Below are 9,227 nucleotides of genomic sequence, written 5' to 3' on the forward strand. Positions count from 1 at the left end.
ATGCAGTGGTAGCTGACCCCACAAACTTTAGTTGAAAGAAGAAGTAATGAATAGTCTTCTCAGATGTATTTGCCTGCAACCCTCTGAATTGTGTATGGTTTAGTAGAGGATACATTACCAGAAATTACCCCTATTGGAACAAACCTTTTGACAACATTTCCAAAAGCGTTGTGTTGCAAAAAAATGTTCTAGTAGAACTATTTTTGGCTATAAGCATTGCTATTGTGGATACTTGAAGAGTTGCCATAAAGTCATCTAAACACTTCACTGACTAAAAAAAGCTATTGCATCGACGGTAATTTATTCCCTCCCAAATTTTTCATTGTATCCGTCAAAGATTAAAGAAATATATAATAATAATTTAAAATATATAAATTACACTCTAAAGATCGACCACAATCTGTCACTTGTTTTTCTATACCTACCAAATTAAGAGCTATTAACATTTGTCTAAATCTTCCGTTTAGGTTTCAAGATTATAGCCACCAGTACTATACGCTCTGACCACAATCACCACCAGTACACTCCGACAACAATCACCACCAATCGACATATTGGAGTTTCGGAGAATTGACAATCACAAATCTTCATATTGGGGTTTTGGAAAATTGAAAATCACCAACAATCGACAGTTCAGAAAATCAGCTTCTTCATTACTCCAACAATCACTTTAATTTTAGCTCTTAAATTTACACTACATTTGCACTTTAATTTATGAGCAAATTTAGGGTTTTCTTCTTTAATTTGGTGATATTAAGGTTTGTGTATTTTTCTAATTGATAATTTTGACCTATTTTTTTGAGTTTCCATTTTAGGGTTTTCTTCAATTTTGACCTAATTTTGGAGTTTCTAATTGATAAGGTTAGTGTATGTTATGTGTTGAATTGCATGTTGCATAAAGTTCTCATTTTAAAAAAAGAATTAAGCAGTTACTGGTTAGCCGAGTGATTTTGTTTGTTTTGCTTAGGTTTAACTAATTATAACTACAGTAAGAATTGAAGTGCAAATGTGTATTTGCTATGGCTCAGTAAAACCTGGATGGAGGCAGTATTCTCCCTAAACAATGGGGTGATTTTGCACTTCAACCTAAGACGTGGTCATGTATTTAGTGATCAAATTAACTTTTTAAATGGACATGAAAAGTTCTTCGTAAATTCTTGTGTTGAATTATGTAAATGTCAACAGTCAGCGCTGACTGGTGGTTTGGAGACTCTATGTGGGCAGGTATATGGCGCGCATCAATGGAAGAAAGTCGGTACTTATAAATACAGTGCAATAATATCTGTGTCTTGTGTTCATCCCAGTCAGTATCCTATGTTCTTCATGGCCTAACTGCTCGTTTTGATGGGACAAGACCCTGTAGTTCAGGTGAAGCTTCGACGTACTCTATTTAGCTTATCCCTGCACTATTTAGAGTTGCAATTCTCAGGCTCCTATTCAGATATTTGCAGATTTAAAGTTTGATTCATTCGATGCTCCTATGTGCCTTTCTGGTTTTATGTGTCCACGTATCTCTGCGCTGGTTTTTCATATTTAGTTGGGACTAGGAAAATATGTGGCAGCTATATCCTTTAGTTTTTCAATATGAACCTAAGTTGCATTAATTGTGTTTTACATCAGTCGATCGAGTTCTTGTGAGAAGACTCAAACTCCTGTGTATATATATGCCTTCCTTGCTATTGGACAATGACATAGATGTTAGCTGATGCGAAGTTAGAGGACACATTTACGTGTTATGCTAATTCACTTAACTGTTTGATATTTCAGTGGAAATTATGTCAAACAGCCAACCTCCATTCCATGTGCAACATGTCCATACTCTGCTTTCAGCACATAATCTACTTTTAAAACTTTCCACTTTTCTGACCTTGTTGCGGGTTGATCATAACATAGGTCTTGTTGAGCTAATTAATCTCACAACTGGCTGACCAACTCTTAACATCTTGTAGACCCACCTTTTTGCCACAATTTTTTGCACTTGGAAAATTTTATATAAATTAATATTATAGCTTGATATTTTATAGGATTCCAGCTACACTTGCATTTATTTTTCAATTGATACTGTGTTGCACGCTTAATCATTTCAAATGCTTGTATTCACATTAATCTTATTTGAATGTATCATATGAGTTGGGACTGAATCTTTATTTTTATCATGCATGGAAGTCATATATCTGTATATATATTTGTATATGTTTTACAACTTTGTACAAGGTTGATTCCATGGAAGAGCAATTGCTGGAAAATGGAGAGAAGAACAGATGGATAATAACGAAAACTTACTATCAAGAACTGAAGAAGTTATGGAGAAGCACCAACAGTGGGGTTTTGGGTGTTGCAATATCTGTTGCAAATTATATCGATGATGATGGTTGGATATCTTGACCAGATTTCACTGTAAAGTGTTGCTATTACTACTTCTATAGCCAACATTAACGGTTTCATTGTTCTTGTAAGTCCTTTATCGTTGTGATTGTTACACATTAGAGTTGGTAAATAGGTGAGTTAAGTCAAATTTTAATAGTTCAAAGTGCAAAATGATTCAAAATTTAAACTCTATTGGTTTAAGACTACAAATTATTGTAATCTTATCGAATTAAATCTATACTCTCTGTTGAACCGTGCTATAAGGCCATCTGATTCAAAGTGGGTTTAATTAATAAATGGATCATGATTCAACCTATCTAAAATTTGCTATGAGCAAAATGGTTCGGTAACGATGGGTGGGTCATAACTCAAACTTCTCAACATGATCACAACATCCTTCTCTTTAAATTTTGCTTGTAGAAAAGAAAAAAGTGAAAGCTAATGTATTCTTTGGTAAGTTTTTTCAAATTTACCTTATTTTTATCTCAAACTTATATTTTGTATGTTTGGCTTGGTGTTACTGACGTATAAGGTTACTCCATTTGATATGTTTTCACCCAATAGTTTGATGGTTCATTTTGACTTTTACCCATTTGGTCAAGTAAACAACAAAGTTATAACCCAACCAGTTTAGACTTGAGCGGTTAGGCAATTACTAAATAATCGGTTGATTTTGCATTTTAACCATATACATGGTCATGAAATCAGAGATCACTTGAACTTCTTAATAGGACATGAATTTTTTTTTAGTAAATTCTTATATTGAAGTATGTAAATATGAACAGACAGGGCTGGTTGGTTGTTTAGAGACACTATGTGGGCAGGCATATGGCGCCAACAATGGCAGAAAGTCGGTACTTATACTTATAGTGCAACAATATCTCTGCTTTTTGTGTGCATTCCAATCAGTATCTTCGGGCTCTTCATGGCCAAGCTGCTCATTTTAATGGGGAAAGACACTGTAATTTTAGTTGAAGCTTCTAAGTACTCTATTTGGCTTATCCCTGCACTATTTGGAGCTGCAATTTTTAGCCTCCTATTTAGTTATTTGCTGATTCAAAGTTTGGTTCTGCCAATGCTCCTAATGTATGTGTCCACATATCTCTGAGCTGGTTTTTCATATTCCATATAGGACTAGGAAAATTAGAGGTAGCTATAGCCTTTAGTTTTTCAATGTGGACTTATGTAGCATTGGTTATGTTTTACATCAGTCAATTGAATTCTTGTGAGAGGACTCAAACTCCTATGTATAGAGATGCCTTCCTTGCTATTAGACAGTTCTTTCGTTATGCAACTCCATTGGCTGTAATGGTTTGGTGAGTAGTGCTGCTTTTGTTGTTAAAGAATCTATTAGTCTTTCACATTTTTTATTAATTTTTCATGATCTGCTTTTGTGAAATGAAAATCATCATAGCCTTAAATGGTGGTCATTTGAGGTGCTTATTTTGTTGTCTGGCCTTTTACCAAATCCAAAACTTGAAACATCAGTACACTCAATATGGTATCTATGTATGCACCTGTTCATAATAACCTATTTAATGCCCAATTCATAGTCTGTGTATAGTAATGATCCTTATACTTTTATTTTGTTTATCTTTATATCTATTTGCCTCTTTTGTCTTATTTAACTCTTTACTTATTGTTTCCATCATTGTTATGAAAACTTTGCAGGCGATACACCGAGAATATGATGACTTCATTGAAGAGATCGTGAGTAAATTTCCACATGAAAAAAAGGATTATCAAATTATATAGCGAATGCTGGAAGGTTTGTCTTCATTAAGGTGTCTGCAGCATGCTTTAAAGTTTGGCTTTTAATTTAGACTCAAATAATTTGTTGAATATGGATGCGCAGATCTTTAATTCTCTGATTTCATTGGAACTTAAATCTTTGGAGGAGCCCATCTACCATTTTTGCTAGTTTTTTAAGAAGCCCCTTGAATGCTTGACTTTTGGTAATTAATTTTTCTTTGGCCTTTAACTTCAAATAATGTATTTATTTATCTGTGCCTGCAGTCCTAATGTTAGAAATGGGTAAAAAGGTGCAGCTTAGTGCTCTATGCTCCCACGATGTTAACTTTGTTTTTTGTCCTTTTCGTTTATTTGGTAGACAAATTTACACTAATAGTGTAGTCTAGAGAAATGTCATAACTCATAAGATATCTATACTCTATGTTGTTTGGATTCTTTTATGGATATATATTGTGTATGGTTATTGAAGTGCGAAAGTATCTAGAACTTGTATATCAAATTGCTAACTTTTAGGGCATTTGAAGAATCCACAAAATGTGCCCAATGACATTTTTAACAGTCAAGAAATTCAAACCAAAAGATTATGTAATTTTTCGTCTTTCTCCTCTAAAGTCGGATATTAACTTTCATTTGCAGGAGCTTGATTCAATAATACAAAGAACATATTGGCTTAGATCCTAACAGAATTCCCACTAACAATGTTGTAAATCAATTTGCTGAAGCATTGGCTAAAGTTTTGAATGAATATGGTGATCCAAGGTCATTTTAATTTGGAAGGTATTTTATTTAATCCTAGAACGAGTAAGGTCATTGAAGCTGTAATAACTTAAATACATATTGCATGGGGGTAAATGCATTCTAAACAAAGTTAATGAACTCCATATTCTAAGGCATTGCATTCTCCTTGTAAGTGAAACCGAAGCAATTTTTTGTAGAACCAATTGAAATGGATCTATTTGGACACCTAATTTAGGGTAATGTGCCTGATCATTATCACTGAATAGTTAGAAGGCAGTCTCTGGTTCTTTTAGTTAGTCATGTGGATATCTACTTATCTACAAAATCTTTTGAAAGCATCTCTAATGCGTGAACACACGCTTTTTGGCAGAGGCAGAGTTGATTCATAGTTACTGTTGAAATTTGAGATTATGGAGTGGCTAAAATAGAGAGATTGTCCATTTACTATTGTATCTCATTGGATCTTCAGTTCTCCAATTAGGTATACACTTTCCAGGCACCTATCGTCTTTGTTTGATCTGTTTTATGCACTTTATTGTAAGAGTGGAAAGCTAGGCTACTGATGGAGCAGTCCAGTGCCCTTCAATTTCCTATCATTTAGCTAGCACCAAGAAGATTCTGCAAGAGCTTACGAAGACCAATATACTTGCAAGGTAAAAGCTTAACTTAAGTTGCGTCTCATCTGGTTTAGTAATCAGTAATCAGTAAGCTTAGTAAGCTTAGCGTCTTGAGAAGCTCAAATGCTGTCTATAACAAGAGCATAAATTTGAGACTAGATAATTGTTTAGGATATGCCCTCTTCCTCTCTGTAACAGGGTTGTGGTAAGGCAGATTAAACTTAATGCATTTAACATGTTATAAACTGATTATGATGAATATTGCGATTTTGTTGTTCTCCATCATTGTGAAGCAAAAAGAAAGTAAAAGATAAATGTTTAAGTTAACATCATATAAACACCCACAGTTTGAAGTAGAATGTTTTGTATAATTTGTAAGTTGAGTGTTATGAATACAATTATGAAGTCATTGAGAAATTAACTTCTAATACCCTTTTCTGTGATTTGTTAAACTTCTGTCCTTGTCTATGAGCAGGTTTCTGGAAAACAAAGATCACATTGCCAAACTATAGAAATGATTTGCAAGGTTGTGGAGCTTGGACTTGGATGAATCCGACACTGTCAAGGATGTAATTGAGAGGCCCGGATTGTATGTTATGAAACCACAACAAGAAGGATGAGGTCCTGCTTATGAAATTGGTTTTGTCTATAGTGCAATTACACATTAAAATCTCTAGTAGTAGTGCAATTTTGGATTATGAGATTATTAATGAATGATTATGTTTTGTGATGTGTATATATTGTGTTATATTTATTATGTATGTAAATAAAAATTTACATTAATACGAGTGACTATTTATATAAATTGTTTCAATTTATTAACATGTGGCAACAATCGTTGCAATAGATCAATAACCATTGCAATAGGTAGTCAAAAATCGTTGCAATGGAATAACAAAAGTGTCGCAATAGATGTTATTGTAATGGTTTAATGTCGCTGCAATAAAATCTATTGCAATAGTTAGTAATCATTGTAATAAATGAAAATAGGCGTTCCAATAAGTAATGAAATAGTTGTAATAGGTACTTAGAAAGCATTGCAACAGAATAATAAAAGTGTCGCAATAGATGCTATTGCAATGGTTTAATGTCATTGCAATAGAATCTATTGCAACAATTAGTAACTATTGTAATAGATGAAAATAGGCAACTCTATAAGTTAAATATAACCATCGCCATTGGTCAAGCTATGGTGACAGTTCAGACAACCGTCGGATAAACTACTGCCATAGACCTCTTGCAACGGCCACCTGTAGGACAGTTGCTAAACCATTGTGATAGAGATATGGAAACTGTTTTATTGTCTATTGCAACAGTTTTGCAACCATCACTATATGGGTAATTTATAGTAGTGTATAGTACAATCCTCTTCCCTCAGTCGGGGTTATCAAATATATCGATGCTTCATACAAAGCATAAAACTCCCAAAAACTCTATAGCTTCTGCATAGTAAACTGTCCACCCAAGTCTATATTTATCAAAAGCAGCCTGCATGTCTGTAGCACCTATCAAAGTGTCTAGCTCAATTTGGGTCTGCTCCATAATTATGAGTTGCGGTATACCTTTCCTAGTGATAGTACTATCTATATCATAAGTACTATAAATGCCTTCCATATACCATCTCAAATTAGCCTAAGCAAGTGGTACTACAAAGATGTGTGTGGACTCATGCATGACAGAAGCTAATGCGACAACATCCTAAGTACCCTATGCCTAAAAAGAAATATCTTGAGTACATTGTACTATATCATCACCCTCTTTATTCTATGGTGCATCTGTCTTACTATCACTTAAACTAGATACTAACTCTGACCCCTCCTCAAACTGAGGGCTGACTGAAACATTCCCTCACCTGAACTAGAACCTGACTCATCCTCTTCCTTATAAGATGGGGAAGAATAAAAAATTATGGTGGCGAAGTTATGGCTTACTTATTGGGGGTCGAGTTTTTATAACGCGAGTTGGTAAAGTCCAGGGTCCTAATTGTTGTGCCTGTGGTGGTGCGGACTAAGAGCTCAACTAAATAGTAGCTAGTGGAAGCTTAGAATTCCACTGAATAGCTACCCTGACTTCATCCTATCTCTGTGCTTGAACCCTATTCAAGCATAGAGCCAAACGTCCACTATCCTCACTTACAGGGTACTCTTGCACAGATTCACTTTACTTGAGAGACTCATCTCTTAAATTAGAATGCACTCCCTTCTTTGGTGTATCCTTGGGTGCCATAGTAACTATTAAAAGAGTTGTAAGTGATAGAAATATAACACCGAAATAGGAAATGAGAAGAAAACTGAAGTTCCATCATAAAGGCTACCTATGAGCCCTACCTATAGGATCATACATAGTCTCGTAGATTATAGAGGGCTTCAGATCGGACACCTACGAGCTCGTAGCTTCAAATTACATGCTCGTAGGTGGGTTTTGAGTGTTCAAGATGAGGATACTTCAATTTATTCCAAAATTTCCCATCCAACACTGATAAGTTTTAAATTTTTAGACTAATTTCTTTAGCTATAACATATAGCAGTCCAATTTCCATAGGTATATCAAGAGTTATTCAAATTACTCAACTTCAACATTTCTTGGGAGTGTATGACATGTTAGTTAAATAAAAATAAAGTTATTAAGTAAGTATGGATCATGAAAAACCTTACCTAAGGTGACGATTGGAGAAGTAGAAGATGAATAAGTGGTTTAGGTTTTTTCCTTTTAAACCTTTGATTGGGAGATAAAGAGTTTAAATTTATGTGGGAGAGTGTAAATAAAGTAGTATTGGGGTAATGGATGGGGTTTTAGGAGTTTTTTTAGGGCTTTGCTGGATTGCGTCAGGTAGTATGGGCTCGAGCCATACTTTTAAAAAAGTTTGCCCAACTATCATACCCTACCTATGGCTAACTTACAATATGTAGGTTGTATCTTTGGGACCATATATTTGTATCGTAGGTAGCGTTCTGCAACCTTTATGTGCTCGATCATATGTAGGGGTTATAGGTTGATGTTTAGAGACCTAAAATTTCTTCTGATTCCCACGACTTAAATATATATGTAATTAGATGGACCTACGACCCCGTAAGTAGGGTCATAGGTCCACTTACCTATACTTGTGTGAAAATTTTCCATTATAACCTTTATCTGGATCTTTCTCCATGCTTTTAACCTAAAAAGTAGAAACAAAGTGAACACTAAATCTTGGGTTGCCTCCCAAGCAACACTTGATTTAATGTACGGAAAATACATAACTATATTGGGTACACAGACTTCACCAACAATCCCATGGGTTGCTTCCCATGAATCACCTAATTTAATATCGCTGCATGACTCAATTGCCTTGGCTACTTTGACCTCACCAAGGCTAACATTCTAAAGACCACTTAGACTTCGGCTTGCTAGGAAACAAGTAAAGTCTTAAATTATACAATAAGTACATATTACAAGGTTGCAATTTCTTTTTCTTAATTTTCTTATTATGGTGCAATTTCATTTTCGCCTTATAAAAGGCTAAAGTTTCATAAGCACGGAGGCAAAACTAATCTAACTCATTCATCTTATCCATTCTGAAGTGTGCAACGTCGCTCTAGTCAAAATTTAGCTTCTTCAACACCCATAGTGCCTTATGATCAAGTTCAATCAATAATTGACCTGCCTTGCCATACACAAGATGATAAGGTGAGGCACCTATGTGAATTTTTTAAGCTGTTCGATAGGCCCAAAGTGTTTCATCCAACTTTCTCGACTAGTTATTCCAATTAGCAT

General features: G+C 34.7%; 1 pseudogene; it reads left to right on the forward strand.

The window, feature by feature from the left end:
- Positions 1 to 1,175: 1,175 nt before the first annotated feature.
- LOC107842453 lies at positions 1,176 to 6,262 on the forward strand (annotated as a pseudogene).
- Positions 6,263 to 9,227: the final 2,965 nt, after the last annotated feature.

This window comes from Capsicum annuum, chromosome 9, assembly GCF_002878395.1.
Source record: "Capsicum annuum cultivar UCD-10X-F1 chromosome 9, UCD10Xv1.1, whole genome shotgun sequence".
Classification (NCBI taxonomy): Eukaryota; Viridiplantae; Streptophyta; class Magnoliopsida; order Solanales; family Solanaceae; genus Capsicum; species Capsicum annuum.